At 41.6% G+C, this 21,431-nt stretch overlaps 1 protein-coding gene across 12 annotated transcripts in view; it reads left to right on the top strand.

The window, feature by feature from the left end:
- Nucleotides 1-21,431, top strand: part of MAMLD1 (mastermind like domain containing 1) — a 151,989-nt gene that overhangs the window by 4,310 nt on the left and 126,248 nt on the right. Inside the window, exon 2 of one of the 12 annotated variants that reach the window (XM_017865531.1) lies at nucleotides 8,126-8,255. The exons of the other annotated variants lie outside the window; for them this stretch is intronic. The gene's annotated coding sequence lies outside the window, so the exon portion shown is untranslated. The remainder of the gene's footprint in view (nucleotides 1-8,125; nucleotides 8,256-21,431) is intronic. 12 annotated transcript variants of the gene reach the window in all.

The raw sequence follows: 21,431 nt of genomic DNA, 5'->3' as shown, positions 1-21,431 counted from the left end.
TCCCTCCCACCCCCGCCGCCGCCGCCAACAATCCGCTTTATAAAAAGCCCCTTTGTTTCCCAGGAGGCTGGAGAGAGGGAAGGGGAAAAGGGACGCAGAGGCAGGGGGCGGGGGCGGCTGTCTCCAAGAGGTTTCGAGCCGCTCGGGACAGGAGGGCAAGTGTAGGCGATGGGGGAGGGGGTTGTGTTTCGAGGACCCTCTGTGGGAACCTAGGAAGGTGCACGGAGCCCCAGCCCCGGCCCTTGCTGCACGCCCAGCCTGCCAGCCCTGGACACCCTAAACCCCGGCGGCCCGGACGGCCCAGTGGACTGCACTGCGAGCCGGCGGGCGCACGCAGAGGCCCTAGGCGGCAAGCGCTCAGCGGGGTGGGCAGACGCGAGTCGCCGATGCGCTCGCCGGGCTCGGGCATAGGGGGCGCCCTTTCCCTGGTTTCGCTTTGCAGCGGGCGCCCCTCGCTGCCGGAGCTCAGGGCAGCTGTCGCGCCCGCCGGTGGCTAAGAAGAAGGAGGCAGCTCGGAGGCTTAGGCCACCCGCGTCTGACTATACGCCTCATTTCTTCCCGCGCCCTCCTGCCACACCCTCCGCCCCGCCACACACAGGGGCTCAAACTCTTCGAGCGCCCTTTGTTTGGAGGCGCGGAGGCAGTGGGAGCCGCCACCTCCGGGGTTCGTGTAGCCTAGGCGGGCAGTGAGGATGAGCATGCCACTCTGGACCGCGCGCTGGCCTGCTGCCTCTGCACCTAACCCAGCGTCTGGCACTAAAGCTGCCAGCTTTAGTTGGATTGACGATTTAGCGGGTCCTTGTCCCGTATAACCGACCCCCTAAAACTTTCGAGAACCAGGGCTTGCACTGAGGAATGTCAAATATAATGTTAGAAGTAACCTTGCGCCATTCTGTTGGCCTGCTCCGCCCCTGTGCCCCAAAGTGGTTGGTGTCTCTCAGGGAGTTTGTTCGGGAAGGGAATACTGAAAAGAAAAAAGTGACAAATAAGGAAAGTGGGCGGGGCCCAAGCTCAGGCTGGTGGGTCTCCCAAGCGAAGTCAGATTCCAACCGCTCTCTGGCCGCCTCCGCCCATCCTATTTCCATTTAATCTGATGTCGACGTTTTATTTGTGCCTTTTTGCGTATCTTTCTCCTACTCCCCTCCCCTCCCATCTCTGGAGGTTATCGATAAGTGCTGGTCAAACATTTGTTCTCTGGTCTTTGGAGTAGAAGATGAAGCGTTAACACCCCCAACGCGCATACACACTTACCAACTGCGCGCATACACACATCCCAACTGCATCTAAAACCACAAGAAAGTAATCAAAGGGTAAACTACTGGTTCTGCCTTCTCCTCCCTCCTTTGTACTTCTCTTCTGGAGCAAGTTCATTGGAAAATAAAGCTGCTGATGTGCGAGATGGAGCATATGGTGCCTCCATAAGAGAGAAGCTGAAATGGCCTTGAACCTGCCGGACAGACCAGCTGTTTGCTGCCAGCCAGAGCAGCTAATCAGCTTCTTCCCCTTAAAGTAACAGCCCTCTTTTCACTTGATGACCAGTTTGCATATTAAATAGGATATTCTCCAGAGGGGAAAAGTGATGGGCTCCTATACTACTTTGTGCTTGGTGGTTCTCCAATGCCTGCTCTCTGCCCTGGGGGCTGCCCTCTCCCGGTGCCTGCCTGCCATGTGTGAGTGTTTCTTTCAGTACTGAAGTAAGAATGTTGCTCAAAGTGGAACTTGGGACAGAAGAGGCAGGAAAAAAGAAAGAAAGAGATGGGGCTGAGAGATTTCCAGATGCCTGGGAGGAAATCTCTCTGTTTTGTTCAGCTTCGGAAAGAACTAGCAGTCTTTCCCCACTTTCCCCCTTTAAAAATATCACAAAGAGCTGAAGCTTTTCCTTACAAGATCTCCTTAAAAATCATCCTCTTCCGGCTGTGACCATTTTCAGTTTTTCTTCAGTACAATGTGTTGGGGGTGGCGGCTGGGGAAGAGTTTGGCGTTGGAAGAAGAAAGCCTTTAGGAGATACAAGGAAATTCCATGTTAGGAAATCATTAGCAAAGGGTGACTTCGTCTGTTTTCCTGCCACTGACGCTGACAGTGACACAGATGTGTGGGCTGAAATAGGAACGTCATTGAATTTTTACACTCCACCAGGAAATACCCTGTTGCTGGGGGGGATGGGGTGGGGGCTACACATTCATTGCATCTTAAGGTAGGAGATTCACTATTGTCAATCCTTTTTACTAAGGAAAGGGATTTTTTTTTAGCTTAGCCAGCATGTTTAATATATTTTCTTCCCTTTTAAATTGATCACCTAAAGGCCTAAAATGCACCTGTTAATGGATGGTCCCTAGGAAACTCAATTACTATTTGGGGTTATGAAAGGGGATAAACTGGTCTTAGACAAGTGGTTCTTCTGAAAATAGCTGGACTATGCCTCTCCTTTAAAGGAACTCAATATACAGTAAACTCTGTTTTTAAAGATTCTGATTTTTTTTTTCTCCAACAGTGCATTGCACAGATCATTAGCCTAGGAGCTGGGACACTTGTGTTCTAGAAAGCTCTGCCCACTAATTAGCAGAGTGATCTTGAACAAGCCCATCCTTTCTCTCCCCCAATCCCATGACCTCTGAGTCTGAGTCCCTTCTAGTTCTAAAACACTGTGGTTTGTGAATGAAAGAGTCATTTTCTGGGAAAGTGAAACATCAAGCTCAACCTTGTCATCAGGAAACAACTAGACAGATAATAAAAAGGGGCTGATATTTTGAAGGGCAGGGATAAGAAGGAGGAGTAGAAAAATGGCAGAAGGCCAATCAAAACAATACAAAAGTGGAAAGTGTTCCCCTTTTTGTGTCTTTTGCAAGTGTGAACTTCTAGCCCAGAATCAGCGACAGCAGACACCAGAAATCAACCCAAAGGTTCTCTTGTCCAATACTCCTATTGATGGCAGGCCTCCTAATCATTGGGTTGGTATACAGATAACGGGATCTAAACTCTTTAGAGTAGACCGGCATATTTCCAAAGGACTCATCTAATGGAGAGCAGATTTGCTGCTTTGCAGTTATTTAGGAAAGGTNCCATGTTAGGAAATCATTAGCAAAGGGTGACTTCGTCTGTTTTCCTGCCACTGACGCTGACAGTGACACAGATGTGTGGGCTGAAATAGGAACGTCATTGAATTTTTACACTCCACCAGGAAATACCCTGTTGCTGGGGGGGATGGGGTGGGGGCTACACATTCATTGCATCTTAAGGTAGGAGATTCACTATTGTCAATTCCTTTTACTAAGGAAAGGGATTTTTTTTTAGCTTAGCCAGCATGTTTAATATATTTTCTTCCCTTTTAAATTGATCACCTAAAGGCCTAAAATGCACCTGTTAATGGATGGTCCCTAGGAAACTCAATTACTATTTGGGGTTATGAAAGGGGATAAACTGGTCTTAGACAAGTGGTTCTTCTGAAAATAGCTGGACTATGCCTCTCCTTTAAAGGAACTCAATATACAGTAAACTCTGTTTTAAAGATTCTGATTTTTTTTTTCTCCAACAGTGCATTGCACAGATCATTAGCCTAGGAGCTGGGACACTTGTGTTCTAGAAAGCTCTGCCCACTAATTAGCAGAGTGATCTTGAACAAGCCCATCCTTTCTCTCCCCAATCCCATGACCTCTGAGTCTGAGTCCCTTCTAGTTCTAAAACACTGTGGTTTGTGAATGAAAGAGTCATTTTCTGGGAAAGTGAAACATCAAGCTCAACCTTGTCATCAGGAAACAACTAGACAGATAATAAAAGGGGCTGATATTTTGAAGGGCAGGGATAAGAAGGAGGAGTAGAAAATGGCAGAAGGCCAATCAAAACAATACAAAAGTGGAAAGTGTTCCCCTTTTGTGTCTTTTGCAAGTGTGAACTTCTAGCCCAGAATCAGCGACAGCAGACACCAGAAATCAACCCAAAGGTTCTCTTGTCCAATACTCCTATTGATGGCAGGCCTCCTAATCATTGGGTTGGTATACAGATAACGGGATCTAAACTCTTTAGAGTAGACCGGCATATTTCCAAAGGACTCATCTAATGGAGAGCAGATTTGCTGCTTTGCAGTTATTTAGGAAAGGTTTCAAAGACAAAAAGGCCTTCCATCCGCACACACGTGCACCAGTGGGATGTGGGTTCTTAACCCATTGTTGAACCTTTTCTTTTCTTCCTAATCCAGCTGTTTTTTTTTAAATCACATTTCCAACTTTGAGGATACAGCAGCTATGTAAGAACCTGCTGCTGTCCTACTTGATGTTAATATTGATTTTTTAAAGGGGCAGGGGTGAACATTATGAAGAAGGACTCTTTATCCTCTGAGTTCTTTAGCAATTATCTTGCTGCCATAAATGTTGATACACATATAATGGATGTAACTAAAAAACTCCTTATCCAAGCAGAAAAGGCTGAGTGTTTGTTGGAGCAGATAGAATGCTGAGAGTGTGAATAGACCAACCCAGATGTCGCTGGGGAGGGAGATAAATGATGGAGGAACAGGAGCCGGTTACTATGGATCAGCACAATAAACCAATTCCCATCATACACCTCTCACAACGCCACCGAGGGGTAACCTAGGCAGCACCAGTCAACTGTATGGCAGGAAAAAAGCATTGCAAAGCTCAATTGGAACCGGCCTGGTTTTGCAGGCATTGAGTCCTTAAACATCTTCAGTACTTCGAGGAGGGAAATTTCATAAATCAGAATGCACCTGAAAAGACTGTGTTGCAAATGCTTATGACTTCTTATTTTTGTTGTGTCATTGTTGTTCTTTAGTCTGTAAAGGTGTCAAAGGAAGAAGAAAAGGCCCCATGGAACTGTCAGGGCAGTTAGTCAGGGAGTTCCCCATGGAGGTAAGAAACAGTAGCTTGTGTTATAGGATATTTACATGCCAAGATTGCAGGTGCATAGTCCTGTGGGGTCCTGCTCCCAAATTACCAGCCCAGGGCTGCTGAAGCCCCAAGGGCATTTTCTTCCAGAGGAGGAGACAGAAGGAAAAGAGTTGGGTTACCTCATTCCCCTGCCCCCACCCCCCACTCTGGTTGCTTTCTTTCTCCCCTTCACAGAGCCTCCCTGGTTTCCTTCAAACCTCAAGTTTTCTCCTAAAATCTGACGTCTTTATAACATCCAAAGCAATCAGATATGAAACAGTTCAAAATATTCCCCCCGGGGAGGGGATAGCAAGGGGCCTCCCTGGCTGTAGGCACTGAGCTCCCAGAGTAAAGGCTTCCAGAGATGGGGCCTAAGGAGGGTTTGGGAGCAAGAAGCAAAAAGCTCTTTGCAAAGTTTAGGAGAGCTTTCCTTGCTCAGATTGGCTATCCTGGGCCTCCCTGAGGCCCCAGCTTCAGACTACTCCCACCCTTCCTTGGCCTACAAAAGGGTGGGCTCATTCTGCCGCTGAAGGAGGATCCCTCCACCCCAATGGCAACTCAGTCCTGCCCGGCTGCTCTCTGACCCCGACACGGCCAGTGCCCCTTTCTGCACAGCCCAGTTGGAGCCTCCCAGACTCCCATTTCCTTGGTGGGTGGGTGTGGGAAGCTACCTTACCCTCCCATGTGCCCTGCTGCTTGCTCTGCCAAGTAAATAACCAGTAAGTGGATTTTGGGAAATGCCATTTTCTAAAGGCTGAGAATTGTTTCCTGAGGTTCAGAGAAGGATGGAGCGGACCAGGGGATATCATCTTGTTGGAAGAGGGCCTAGCAGGCCAGCCATTGATTTTTTTTCCCCTTTCTTCCACCTGTGCGAGTACCTAGACACTAGACCATAGGGACAGTTTTCTGCTGATTTTGGAAGGGATCACTGGAGGCCACAGCACCCAAGAGAGTTAATGGCATCCAGGTCAAAAGGACCTGGTGGCCCCAGCTTGTGTCCACCTTTGAGAGCAAAGCGTGGGTCTTTGGAGCATAAAGACAGGACAAAAACAAAGTCAAGTAATTCTGAACATGTTGAGGAATTCCAAGTTCTTGGTCCAATTGTCCCAGCTCCACCCTCACCCCACAAGTAGTGCATTTCTATTTTTCCTTCCATTTGAGTCCGAAATTCCACCCTCAGCTTCGGCAGCATGCTGGGACAGAGTGGGGAGGAGGAAGACAGGACCCAGCTCTGCCTTCCTTTCTGTGGCTCTGCTGGTCGGTTGACCATTGCACCTGTACATAGTTAGCACAGGTACCCCACCTCACCTGCAAACTCAGATATTGAAAGATGGAGAATCTTACAGCTGGAAGAGTAAAACCCCATGATTTTACGGAAGAGGAAACTGAGACCCAGAGAAGCTTCTGACTTTCGTAGGGCCATAGTAAAGGGAGCCCAAAGTTGACAGAACCCTGGTCTCTAGTTCTCAGTCGAGTGTAGAACATCCATTTTGCACCCATGTGTGGGCAGACAGGCTTTCCTTTTGAGGCAGAGCAAATGTGGTAAAAAGAAATGCAGCCAGTGGAGGTGGAGTGCTTGTAACTGTAGTGTAATATAATCTGCCCTGTATCAATGTGTGCTTTGCTCAGCATTGTTAGGACAGCAAAGAGTCATATTAGAACCTGAACTCGAAGTCTGGAAGTAGCTGGAGAAAGGAGATTGTAAATTAAGAATTAGAAGGGAGTGTGTGTCTCGTTTTTGAGTTGCTGTCAGAGAGTCAGGCAGCCAGCCCTGTGGAGGGCTTGGCTGGGTGGGCTCCTTTGGCAATGGTGGGAGGTTGTTTGGGTTTGGCTCTTAATGAGATCTCAGTGTTAATATCTGCCTCTGGAAGTTCCAGCGCCGGCCTTGGAATTCTAAGTGGGACAGTAGTTTTGGTGCAGTTGCCAACATCACATGGTTTGCGTGTCTAATTCTGAAAGACTGGCATGCGTTATGCTAGGCTTCAGGAGGAGGGCACAGCGTTTCTAAGCCGCTTGTCTGTCAAGGATTAATTTAACCTCTAATTACTACATTTTATTCGCAGTTTGCTGCACGAACGTGTTGTAACAAAGCTCAAAGAAGTATGCCATTTTATTTCCCTGCCACTCTAAAATTAATTTCCGGAATATGGAGTCAAACCTGACACACTTGGTGTTAAAATAATTGTGCTGACATTCGAGTTAAAGTGAACAATCTGGTTGTTTCTAGTGATCCCCCAGCCATGGGGTAAGGAGCATTATCATGTTAGTTGCCATGACAGTTCTCAAAATGAGCCCTGAAAATATCAAGGAGTGTCACTGCCCAAATCCACTTGGGGAGCACCGGATACAAAGGTAACACCCAAGCACATGGCCAGGCTGTTAGCTTTGGAGTATGACTGATGCCCTGTGCAGTAGGGCAGCCAGGGAGTCCTTTCTCACCCACTAATAGGGCTCGTGGTGAGGTCTTGTCCCACAGCATGAGGTGAGCACATTATTAAATCGGAGGCTCCCAAGAGCCTGCCCCTGGGGCCAAATCTGTTCTGAGTGGCTGTGACAATGAAATCACAAGATGAAGTTAATGGGGATTTTCCGGGCAGGCTTTTCTCCCTCCTCCTGCCTGCTCTTCCTTGACGACCTGCACCAGCACTCCCCAACAGTAATAGCCCTTTGGCAGTCCTACATATCTCTTTTATCCCCACCTTCCCAAACAGCAGCAGTGGATCCCAGAGTGGAGGCCCATTCCCCATTCTGGGTGCTTGAGAAGATTGCATTCTCAGGCCCTGGTTGGGAGCCTTAGCAGCATCGTTGGTTGCCTAGTTTGGGCCCACCAAAGCTGATTTTTGGGATTTGAGAGATGGCCAGGTTAGCCATTTGAGTTCTCATCTCCTTGCTCAGGCGGTTGTGAAGAGCTCTCTCTCTCTCTCTCTGTCTCTCTCTCTCTCTCTCTCACACACACACACACACAGACACACACACACAGACACACACACACAGACACACACACACACACAGACACACTCACACACTCACCCTCTCTCAGGAGTAGAACTTTGCCAAGATAGCAAAGGCTAGGTCTGAAGCCCTGTTCTACATATGGCTGGGGATAGGCTCACTGGCCTTTTCAGCCATGCCTTTGGCTGTCAAATCCTGAGCAAATTGAGTTTAGGTTCAGTACTCCCACCTTTTCCTTCCTGGTTTCTAGATCTGCCTCCTGCTTCTCACACCCCCTCTCCACCTTACCTAGAAAGATGCCATCCTCAGCCCGCTGTACCTTAGTGGGATTCCCTTCCTCTGGAGAATCTGGAGCCTCCAGCTTGAATTAAAAGATGCAAGAGTTACCATGCCTTGGAGAGAATCTGCTGTTTAGGGCACAGGTAAGGAGGTGTTCAGGGCTTAGGGAAGCCCTCTTTTCCCACACCCCATCCTTCACCCCACCAAATGGTACCATGCCTGGCATAAAGCTGGTCCTATTTATGAGTTAGAGAACTACCTGGCTGCCAAGGTTTTCTGAGCTTGCCCTTGGGGAAGCTAACTCCACCTGGTCTCTTGAACCTCAAATCATAACAAAAATGACTCCCGATCCTCTGAAGCAGGGGTGGCTCTTTGTCTCTTAGGGATCATATACTTCTTTGAGAATCTGATGAAAGCTCTGGGTCTTCTCCTTAGACAATGGAAAAATAACATGCAATGTTGCTTCTAACGTAAGGTACCACTAGGCCTTAAGCCCACTCATGGTTCTCTCAGGGATCTTCTGTCACAGGTTAAGAGTGCCTCAATAAGAGCTTTCCCTTCAGCAGGAGACATTGACCAACTATGGGATTTTAGGCAAGTCTGTGAACCTGCCTGAGTCTCAGCGCCCTCAGTTGTCAGATGGAAATATCAGAATGTCAGTTCCATCAAGTTTGGAGCACTGTGGGAGATTCAAAAGAGATGGTGTTGGTGAGATGGTCTTGTAGATATCAGGCTCAGGGCACACTCATGGGTTGCTCTCTTTAATGTTAGTGTTTGCTATTTATTTATTTTGCCTTTCCATTTGATGTCAGAAATTGAACAAAAGAAAATCAGGCTCCTTTTGACTTGAAAAGTCACTTTGTCCCTTTCTTTGATACTGCATAAGTTACACCCAGGCAAACTAGCATTCAAGAGACTCTGGCTTGGGAGGGACCTCAGAGAGCATGCAGTGTGTCCAGGATCTAGACAGTTTTAGAGACCCCAATTACCCAGCCCTTGGCAGTTCCAGAATCGGTCAAGGATGTGTGTAGCCAGCCCAGTGCCTTGAGGAGGTTCCACATTTGCCTGCTGCAGAAGTGAGAAAATGGGATCTGAGGAGGCCGATAGTTGTTTGGTTTTTCACATTTCAGTACTGTCACAACGGGCATGAGAAGGTAAAGTGGATCCTGTGTGTCTCTATCGTAGTCACTGAAAGGGCCCAGCCAGACCCTCATGAAAACTGGTAAGTAGTCTTACCCCAGGATCTGTCCAGGGCCCTATCCTGAGGAAGTGAGGTTGTGTCCCTTTGGAAAGGAACCTCAGGTTGGGCCTGCTGGTGTGATATGGGGGGTCTGCTTAGGAGGGAAGAGGATGGCTGGACTCCATTCAAATAGCCGCCACGACCTTCCCCATCGAACCCTGGAAGTGTGGAAAGTCTTCTCATGACAAGGCCACGAGGGCTCGTATATCAAAGATGGGGAAACTGAGGCCCAGAGAGGAGCAGGTGCTGGCCCTGGGTCTCATGACAAGTCAGGAAGACATTTCCTTGGCCCTTGTTGATCCTGTGCACCTTCCAAGTTCTCTGTCTGACTCCTCACAATAGTGTATTTTCAATTCTCCTAGAAACACAAGCCCATCGTCATATTAACGTGGCCCGAATGAGTGCTCAGGTCCTCAGAGTCAGCCCTAGAAAGTAAAGAGCAGGTTTGGAAAGCCCTTTGAACCCTCAGAGGGAGATCCTGGCCTTGCTGAGCCTGTTGCTATGCAGTTCCAAAGTGGAGGCAGCCACATATTTGCAGAGCTTTTTAGTCCCTTCTCCCACCCCATGTGGATTTTAGGAACCTTTTGGAAAGAAATGTGTTGCTAGGAGCTTGGGCTCTCCTTCTCCTTTAGAAAGAGAGAACTGTTTTTGCTTTGAATTGCCTTGCAAACATATTGAGGTATCTCCCTACCCATTCTTTCTTTTGTTAAACCAACCCAACCAAACCAAGCCAGGGGTAGTTAAGTGGAGATCATGTTGAAAATGAGTGCTTAGCACAGGGTCACTACGCAGAGTGGCTCCCATTCCCATCCTTGGCCAGAGCATCTCACCCTTAATTTCATTATTAATCTGGAGGGAGAGGAATCGTGCAAGTCAGTTGAAAGCAGATGCCACCCAGGAATTTTAGGTACCATCATGTCATCAAACAAAATGACAGTCGTTTGTAAATTGGAAAGTTTGGCAGTGGGTGGTTGCCCTTTGGAAGATTCACTGTTTCAGACTAGCTTTCTGAGCCTGGGAGGAGTCCCTGGTGCTACAGTGGGAAGAATACCCACCTGGGAGCCACCGGCAAGTGGTCTGACTTCAGCTTTGATACCAACTAGCCATGGCACTTGGGGCAAGCTATTTCCTTGGACTGGGCATCATTTTCCCCATCTGTACAATGAAGGAGTGGTCTAGGGGCATCCAAAAGGCTCCTCTAGCTCTGGCATTCCATAATTCTCCAATAGCAAGTTAAACTCTAAGTTACTTAAAATATTTGAAAAGGATAAGTAATAATTTGTTCTTTTGAAATTACCAGAGACTTGAAAGCATGGAGTTGTATTTTTGTTTGGGTAGGTGGGGACTGTGACTGTTATATAAGTGATAACAGTTTTAGAAGTTTTAGCTAAAGACAAAGAGTTGAAATGTATTTATGTAGGACCAAATAATAGAAAAAACATGGAAATTCCTTTAGAGACCCCTTGTTTTATGCATGAGGATGCTGCAGCTGAAGAAAAATATCATACTTGCCCAGGCTTCCCTGGCAAGCTGCTCAGAGCTGAGGTGGTCCAGGACCCAGGAGGTCCAGCTTGCAACCCACTGCTTGCCCCACACCGCACGTCCTAGGACCTTACAGAAGAAGCCTTCAGGCCCTCAACTCCATGTGGGACCTGCAGTCAGCAGAATATAGGGCTGAGTGATTCTGATTTCTAGCTATCAGATACTAGCTTATCAGAAAGGAATTTTGTTCTCCACCCCTGCCCCAACATCCAAGAGTTCTCTGTTAGCAGTAAATATTTAATTTTGTTGGTCTTATACCAATGCCTAATTTAAAATAAAACAGATTTTTTGAATATTGGGGGGTGGTCCTTAGGGGCCTGTTATTTGGATTTATTTTATTTCAAATAGATGGGCTGTTTTAGGTTTGACTTCATATTTGCTACTTTTCATTATGAAAAAAAAAAATCCCAAGCCACCCCACCCTTATTTTGTAGTGAGTAACAGTTTGTCTTGTCTAAAAGAAGCTTTTAGTTTCTCAACTGTTTGCACCCAGCGTATTCAGTCTTATTTTGTATTTTTAATCACATAAATATGTTGGCCACCTATAGCTTATGGGGTGTTCACAAAATGTGCCCCACTCATTCCCAAACAGCCACCAACTTTGGGACTGTATCTTTCAGGGCCAGCCCAGCTACGTCTTGTCTGGTTCCCAGCCATCCACTCCTCTGGCCTGAAGCCAGACGGTATGGAGGTGCAGAGTCAGAGAGGCCTTGGCCTGGGAGGGAGGCACCTTGGTGCCTGGCCCAGCTCTACTGCCTTGCTGTGTGACCCTGGGCAGGTCCTTTCCCCGCTCTGGTCCTCACGGTTCCCACTGTTACAATGAGGAGGCTGAGCTAAAGGGGCTTTGTAGAAGTTTCCTCTTATTATGTTGGATTGTTATATTTGGAAGATGTGACTCGACCAGTACAGTACATGACCTTTAAATCCTTTCTAGAAGCAATATTTAGTGACGTTTCTGAAAGAGTTAGGAGGTATATATCTCTGAGATGAACTAGTACTTTCTGAAATTTATCAAAACAACAGTTACCATTTTTGAATGCCCACTGTGCCTGGAGACTCCTGTCCTGCTGCTTCTTTGAAACTCACCCATCAGCTGTGAGCATTTTCTAATGGTTTCCCCTCAGGCCTTCAATCTTTGATCTCAATACCTTCTCCCTAGGAGATTGATTGATCACTTCTAACTCTTTTTTTAAATTTAATTTTTCACTTGACATAAATTCGGACTCTCAGAATATTTGCAAGAATAATACAAATAGTGTTTAACTACCTTTCACTTGATTCCCCAAATGTTGCAATTTTACCACATTCTATGTTTTATGTACCACCTCTCTCTCACACACACACACACACACACACACAATTTTATTCTGAACTTTATGAGAACAAATTGTAGGTATGATGCTCTTTTATCTCCAAATACTGCAATATATATTTCCTAACATTTCCTAAAACGTTCTCCTGCATAAGCACAGGATATTGATCAAAAGCAGGAAGCTAACAGTGGTACTAATCTATCTAAAGATTTTAATCTAAAGGCTTTATTCAGATTTTGCCAATTGTCCTAATAATGTCCTTTATCGCAAAAGAAAATCCAGGATCATGCAGTGCACTCATAACTCAGTCGTTATGTCTCTTTAGTGTCCCTTAATATGGAATGGTTCCTCAATCTGTCTTAGTGTTTTGTAGCATTGACATTTTTGAAGAGTACATGCCAGTTATTTTGCATAATGTCCCTCAATTTGAGTTTGCTGCCTGATGTTTCCTCATAGTTAGATCACTGTTATGTACTATTGGCAGAAATACCACAGAAGTGATGTTGTGCATGAGTGTGTCATGTCAGAAGGTCCACGATGTTAGTTCCATTCATCCTATTCCTGGTGATTGTCACTTTGATCACTTGGTTAAGGTGATGTCTGCCAGATATCTTCACTGTCCAGTTCCTATTTCTTCTCCTTGCCATTAATTAGTATCTTGGGGAAATAAATATATTTTGAAGCTGTTAGTATCCTACTACACCTCAAACTTTCACTCACTAGTTTAGCATTTATTGATGGTCTGTGCCTGAGGCAAGATTATCATGCTGGTTGCCAACTAATGAATTTCTGATTCCATCATCCATTCTACAATTATTAGTTGACTTTCTACTATAAGAAAGAACTTTTCTTCTTTCACTCCTGTTTATTTACTTATGCTTTTATTTATATTAGGTGGACTTGTGCATTTTTATTTTCAGTTATAATCCTTTCCTATCATTATTTATTTTGATGCTCAAATTGTCTGAGGTGTGTCCAGTGGGAACTCCTTCAAACTAGTTACTATGTCTTTCTGACATGCCCCTAATCATCCTCTGAGCATGCCCTTAATTTTTGGCACATCTGCTCCAGGCTCATCTTGTACTTTCCCTGCCTTAGCCTTTGTTACTAAACCCTCTCAGTCCACAAAGCTAGGAAAATAATTAACTCACATCTATATCTATTCCTTTTTTATTTATTATTTTGGTAATATCTGTTTCTCTATCTACCTATCTACCTGCCTCCGTACTTACCCATAAACCATGAGTTCACATTGATACCTCCAAATACCAATACAACAGCAAAGTTCATTCTATCTTTCCCCTTCCCATATTTGTAGTTTCCTTGCAAAACAGTGAGAAATCTCTCTGCCATTACCATAATATATTTACTCACTTAATCCTAGAATACACAGAAACTAGTTTCATAGTTGCTAACCCATGACTCTATGAAGAAGCCAATTAACAAGAGTACAATATTTGTTTAGAATTCTTTTTGTCTTTGCGTAAGAGTGTATCCTTCAAACACTGTTAAAAAGTTACCTGGGCTAGTTCATCTCCCGGGCCCACTGAGGTCATTTGAATATGGTTTAGTTCACTTGTTTCTGTTTAGATTCCTTTCTGTCTGCCGCCAACACTCCCCACCATCTTTCCTTGCTAATTTTAATTATTTTTCTGTGAGCATGTGAAATAATAACATTGTTTCAAAAGTTAGAACTGTACAGAAAGAAATCCTCAGAAAAGTGACTTCTCCCATTACTTCTGTCCTTTCCACCTCATTCCAGTCATTCCCTGTAAGTAACCAACTTCATTAGTTTTTGTGTTTTCTTTTGCACAAATGAACAGATACCTGTGTATTTTCCTATACCCTTCCTTACTTAAGGGCGGCTTAATACAGATACTCTTTTGAGCTTTGTTTGTTCACTCAAACGCGTGTCCTACCAATCACTCCATATAGAGATCTTCTTCATTCTTTCATTATAGCTGCATAGTACTGCATTGTGTAGATGTACCATAAATTATTCAACCAACCTCCTATGTGTAGCCATTTAGATTGTTTCCAATATTTTGCAAATAAAAATAATACTCAATGAACAACCCAGTACATATGTATTTTCATATCGTTAGAGGTATATCTTAAAGAGTAAATTTCTAGAGGTAGGATTAATGTGTCAAAATGTAAAAACAAATGTAGTTTTGTTAGGTATTGCCAAATTCCCCTCCAGAAAGATTGTACCAATTTGCATTCCCATTAGCAATGTAGGAGAGTGTTTTTTTCCCCCAAGCCTCACCAACAAAGTATTTGCTTTACTTTTTAATTTTTACAAATCTGATAGGTGAGAAATTGTATCTCAGTGTAGTTTAATTAGCATTTTTCTAATTATGAGTGGCTTGCAACATCTTTTCATATGCTTAAGAGCCCTTTTGATATTATTATGTATGTGAATTATCTGTTCATGTCTTTTCTCCCTTTTCTATTGGGTTTTAGTCTTTTACCCTCAATTTTAAGAGTATTTTCCTGTGTTAGGTATATTAGCTTTCTTTATTTGTGATATATGTTGCAAGTAATTTCACTTAATTGGTTTGTGGTTTTTTCAATGTTTGTTTTCTTTGCTATGCAAAAAAAAATTTTATGTTGTCAAATATCAGTCTTTTCTTTTATCATATCTGGATTTGAATCCCAGTTCGAAAGCCTTTCCTCACATCCAGTTTAAAGAGAAATTCACCCAGTTTTCTTCCAGCATTTGTATGGCTTCATGTTTTACACTTAGATTCCTAATCCATTTGGAGTTTATTCTTATGAATGGTATATGGGAGGGATCTTACTTTGCCTCTTTCCTTTTTTCTTTTTGTTTGTTTCTCTTTTTTTTTTTTTCTTTTTTAGAGACAGGGTCTCACTCTGTCACCCAGGCTGGAGTGCAGTGGCATACTTATAGTCAGTGGCAGGGTGGTGTGCCACAACCACATTCAGCTAAATTTTTATTTTTTTTATGATTTGTAGAGAGGGGGTATTGCTATGTTGCTCAAGCTGGTCTCGAACTCCTGGGCTTAGGAGATCCTCCTGCCTCAGCCTCCCAAAGTGCTGGGATTATAGGCATGAGCTACTGCACCCACCCCCTTCCCTTTTTTCAAAAGACTACCCAGCTATCACAGCCCCATTTTACAAATGTTCATCTTGCTCCAGTGATTTGAAAAGTCGCCATTATTATATATTCAGTTTCCACATATACTTGGGTCTATTTCTAGATGCATATTTTATTCCACTGGTCAATTTGCCTGTTCTTCTTCCAGTACCACACTGTTTTAATTATAGAGGCTTTATTGTGATTTTTAACAGCCTTTTATTTTGAGATAATTGTAGGGTCACATACAGTTTTAGGAAACAATACTAGAAAGATCCTATTTACCCTTCACCCAGTTCACAACCAGAACATTCACACTGATACACTCCATCCACCTTATTCAGATTTTACCAGTTACACATGCACTTATTTGTGTACATATGTGAGTATTTAATTCAAAGCAGTTTTATCAAATGTGTAGAGTCATGTGACCACAGTCAAGAAAAAGAATAGTGCCATCACCACAAGGATATGCAATCCTTTGTGTTGCTGTTTTATACCAAACGCACTTCCGTCCTGATCTGCTCCACCCCAAGTTCTGAACCCACGGCAACTAACCAGTAATCTGTTCTCCATTCCTATAGTTTTGTTATTTCAAGAATGTTATGTAAATTCAATCATATAGCCTGTGATCTCTTGAGACTGGCTTTTTTCACTCAGCATAATTCTGATAGTGGTGTAGTGCAATACAGGAGTAGTCCATTCTCACAGGTGTGTAGAGATATGTCATTGTCATATTAATTTGCATTTCCCTGATGCCTAATGAGATTGAACATATTTTTTGGAGTTTATTTTTCATCCATATAACTTCGTGGAATGTCTGTTCATGACTTTGGCCCATTTTCCAGTTGGATTATTTGAATTTTTTCTCTTTTTTTTCACTGTTGAGTTTTGCAAGTTCTTTATATATTCTAGATACTTGTACTTTGTCCAATATGTAATTTGAAAATACTTTCTCTCAGTTTGCATCTTATCTTTGCATCCTTTTAATAGGTTCTTTCACAAAAAGACTATTTTGGGGTCCAGATTTTTGTGGTTGAGTCTAAGAACTCTACACCAAGTCCTAGGTCCTGAAAATTTTCTGTAATATTTTTTAAGTTTGATGGTTACACATTTAAGGCCATAATCGATTTTGAGTTGATTTTTGTATAAGGTGTGAGGTTTAGGTTGATGTTTATTATTTTTTTGCCTATGGATGCTCAATGGCTCTAGTAGCATCTGTTGAAAAGGCTATCCCTACCTCACTGAATTGCTTTTACACCTTTGTCAAAAATTAGTGGGATACATTTTTATGGGTCTATTTCTGGGCTCCTTATTCTGCTCCACTGATCTATGTGTCTATCCCTCTGCCAATGCCACACAGTCTTGACTAATGTAGCCATATAAAAATGTTAATACTGGGTAAAGGCACTCCTCCCATTGTATCCTTGTTTCTCAAAATTGTTTTAGCCTAGGACTTGTGCCTTTCCGTATATTTTAGAACAACCTTGTCTATGTCTACAAAAAATTTTGCTGGGATTTTGATGAGAATTGCATTAAACCTATAGGTCAGTTCAGGAATTGACATCTTTACTATGTTGAGTCTTCTAGGCAGTAAACATAGTATGTCTCCTCATTTATTTAGGTCTTTATTTTTTTATGAGCACAAAAAAGGTGTTTATTATTATTTCTATTTAATGTTCAACCCTTTCTTTCTGAGTTTTTTAATTAAAATTCAAAATGTCAATATTTTCAAGGGAAATACAATAAGNATTGCATTAAACCTATAGGTCAGTTCAGGAATTGACATCTTTACTATGTTGAGTCTTCTAGGCAGTAAACATAGTATGTCTCCTCATTTATTTAGGTCTTTATTTTTTTATGAGCACAAAAAAGGTGTTTATTATTATTTCTATTTAATGTTCAACCCTTTCTTTCTGAGTTTTTTAATTAAAATTCAAAAATGTCAATATTTTCAAGGGAAATACAATAAGTGAAAATATTTTAAATATATTCTTATAAAGTTATTCATACCTGTTGAGGTAGTATAAGACTGAAGCAATAGAGTACAAAATTTGAAACACTTCAGATTACAAATATTTTGTCCCTTTTAGAGTACAGTTTTAAAAAATCACTATTTTCATAAAGAAAATATAGAGTTTTTTAAAGAGAGGAAAGAGATTGCTTATAGATGTCAGCTGCAAATATAATTTATTGTGATTGGAACTACTATCAAGATTTATTTTGTATGTAAATTTCTTTGATAAATTTTATGGGTTTTAATAGGTCACAGGAAATCTCATTGTGCTCCTCTTTTGTTTTTTATATTTTATTTTATTTTAAGTTCCAGGATACATGTGCAGGAGTCTTTATCTCTTACAAAAGCATTTTGCAACTTTCTGGATGCAGATTCTATACACATAATATTATATTTAATATCTAAGTATTGCATTTTCTATGCAGCAGTTGTAAATGGTATGTGTTCTATGAAACATAGTTTTATTGATATCATTCACATACCACCGAATTCACCCATTTAAAGTATTCCGTTCAGTGGCTTTTAGTATATTCATAGTTGTACCATCATCACCAGTATCTAATTTCAGAATATTTTAGTTACCCTGTAAAGGAACCACATATCCATTAGCAAACATCATCGATTACCCCCTGCCCAAGCCCTTAGTAACTATTAATCTGCTTTCTGTCCATATGGATTTACTTATTCTAGGCATTTCCTATGAATGAAGCCATAAAATAAATAGGCTTTTGTGACTGACTTCTTTCCCTTAGCATAATGTTTTCAAGTTTCATCCATGTTGTAGCATGTATTAGTACTTCATTCTTTTTCATTGCCAAATAATATTCCATATATTATTTGTGATACACCCTATGTTGTTTCTCCATTCATCTGTTGATAGAAATTTGAGCTGTTACCACTTTTTGACTCTTATGAATAATGCTGCTGTTAACATTCATGTACAAGTTTTTGTGTGGACATATGCTTTCATTTCTCTTGGGCATATACCTAGGAATGGAATTTTTGCCTTGTATGGTAACTCTGTGTTTAGCATTTTGAGGAACTGCCAAACTGTTCCAAAGTAGTTGTGCCATTTAACAATCTCACCAACAATATATAAGGGTTCCAGTTTCTCCGCATCCTTGCCAACACTTGTACATTTCTGTCTTTTTTATTATAGCTGTTCTAGTGAGCATAAAGTGGTATTTCATTATGATTGTGATTTGCATTTCCCTGTTGGCTATGATTTTGAGCATCTTTTCACGTGCTTTATTGGCCATTTGTATATCTTCTTTAGAGAAGTGTTCATGCAGAGCCTTTGCCCATTTTTAAATTGGATTGTCTTTCTATTGTTGAACTGTAAGCATTGTTTATACATTCTGAATCCTAGACCTTCATCAGATATAAAAGTTGCAACTATTTGCTCCCATTCTGTGGGTCATGTTTACACTTCCTTGATGGTATTATTCACAGCACAAAAATTTTAATTTTGATGAAAGCTAATTTATTTAGTTTTTCTTTTCTCACCTGTGCTTTTTGTATCATATCTAAGAAACTATTTCTTAATTCAAAGTCAAAGATATATTTCTATGTTTCTTCCAAGAGTTTTATAGTTGTAGTTCTCACATTTAGATTTATCTTCCATTTTGAGTTTTTACATTTTAAAATGTTTAATTAATAAAAATTGTGTATATTCAAGGTGTACATGATTCGATACATGTATATATTGTGTAATGATTACCACAATCAAATTAACACATCTGTTACCTCTCATAGTTACCATTTTTTTGTGTATATATGTGTGTGGTGAGGCCACTTAAAATCTGCCATCTCAGCAAGTTTCAAATAAACAATGTAGTACTATTGACTATAGTCACCATGCTGTACATTAGATTCCCAGAACTTATCCATTTTATAACTGAAATTTGTACACTTTCACCAAGATCTTCCCATTTCTCCCACCCCTAAGACCTTGACAACCACTATTCTACTCTCTGCTTCTAGGAGTTCATCATTTTAAATTTCTACATATAAGTGAGACCATATATTATTTGTCTTCTTTGTCCGACTTATTTCCACTTCAGGCCATGCAGGTTCATCCATGTTGTTGAAAATGGCAGGATTTCTTCTTTATGTCTGAACAATACCACACACACACACACACACACACACACACACACACACACAGTTTATGCTTGAATAACATAGGGGTTAGGGGTACCAACCCCCTGCACAGGCACAAATCCACTTATAACTTTTGACTTCCCAAAAACTTAACTACCAATAGCCTACTGTTGCCTGGAAGCCTTACCAATAACATAAACAACACATATTTTGTATATTATATGTATTATATACTTTGTTCTTACAATGAAGTAAATTAGAGAAAAGAAAAAGTTATTAAGTAAATCATATGGAAGAGAAAACATATTTACTATTCACTAAATGAAATGGAATCATCAAAAAGGTCTTCATCCTTGTTATCTTCATGTTGAGTAGACTGAGGAGGAGGAGGAAGAGGAGGGGTTGCTCTTGCTGTCTTGGGGGTGACAGAGGCAGAAGTGATGGAGGTGGAAGAGGAGGCAGGAGAGGCAGGCACACTCAGTGCAACTTTTGGAAATACATCATAATTTCTCTCTAACTTTTTGCTTTTTTATTTCTCTAAAAAATGTTTCTATATAATACCAATCCTTCTTTCACCTTTTGCTTTAGCTTCAGGTCCTGTATCATAGAAGGGTTCATGCTGTAAAGGAAGTCAGAAGCTAATTGTCTAATGTCAATTTGCTTTCTGGCACTGCTTCTTTTAGGTCTTTGTCCTCATGGTCCGGCACTGGTTCAGAAGCACTCATCTCCATAAAATTGTCTTCTGTTATTTCATCTGGCATGGTGTCTATTAGCTCTATAATTTCTCCAAGATCCATATATTGAAATCCTTCAACCCCCATCTTTTTTTTTGCCATGTCCAAAACCTCTTTCATGATTTCCCTGTTTATTGTCATAAATTCTGTAAAGTCATGCGCAACATCTGGACACAGTTGTTTTTTCCAGCAGTAATTTACTGTTTCAGGCTTGATGGCTTTCACAGGTTTTTCTAAACAATGATGGCACATCCAATAGTGTAATCCTTCCAGAATTTCATGATATTCTCTCTATTGGATTCTCTTCCATAACATTGACAGTCTTTCTATAGAGTACCATGTGTGGTGAGTCTTAGAAGTCCTTATGACCCCTGATCTAAGGCTGAATTAGAATTTTGTTTGGGGCAAGTAGACCACTTCAACACCTTCAGTGTTGAACCCATGGAGTTCTGGGTGGTCAGGAGCATTGTCCAATATCAAAAGAACTTTAAAAGGCAGTCTCTTACTGACAAGGTACTTCCTTTCTTCAGGGACAAAGGATCGATGGAACCAATCCAGAAAATTTTTTTTTTATTGTCCGGGCCTTCTTGTGTGCAACAAAAAGATCGGCAGCTGGTGTTTATCTTTCCCCTTCCAGGCTCAGGGGTTAGCACCTTTATAGATAAGGACAGCCCTGATCATGAACCTGACTGCCTTTGCCCAAAATTGTAAAGTTAGACTATCCCTTCCTGCCTTAAATCCTGGTGCTTGCTTCTCTTCCTTACTACTAAATGTCCTTTATGGCATTTTTTTTTTTTTCTAGTAAAAGGCACTTTCACCTGTATTAAATCCTGTTCAGGCAGATATCCTTTCTTATCAATGATTTTCTTTTTTCTTTCCTTCTTTCTTTGTTTTGGGTAACAAAGAATCTTCAAATTATATTGAAAAATAAATCATAACTAATATTACTCATACAAAATTTTCAGCATACTTTTCAAAAATGATTTATGTAAAAGACAAGAAAATACACATAATTTTTAAATATCTTAAACTCTTTTATTCCCTACTATAAACATTAATTTTGTCTTTTGTTTTCTTTCAATTTTCTACAATTTCCAACTTGTACCTGTGTTTAATATGTAAGACATTAACTGATTGCTTTTCTAAATCTAAGGATTATATAGTTTTAGTATAAATATATATCACATATTTTCGTAAAATTTTGACAAAACCGAATAAATATGCCTTGTTTTAAGTCCATGCTCCTTCCACTGTTTATAAAATCTGATTT

The sequence above is a fragment of the Rhinopithecus bieti genome, unplaced genomic scaffold (genome assembly GCF_001698545.2).
Source record: "Rhinopithecus bieti isolate Rb0 unplaced genomic scaffold, ASM169854v2 scaffold_80089, whole genome shotgun sequence".
NCBI classification, from domain to species: Eukaryota; Metazoa; Chordata; class Mammalia; order Primates; family Cercopithecidae; genus Rhinopithecus; species Rhinopithecus bieti.
Note: the sequence above shows the minus strand (reverse complement) of the source record. Positions and strands in the feature narration are given on the sequence as shown.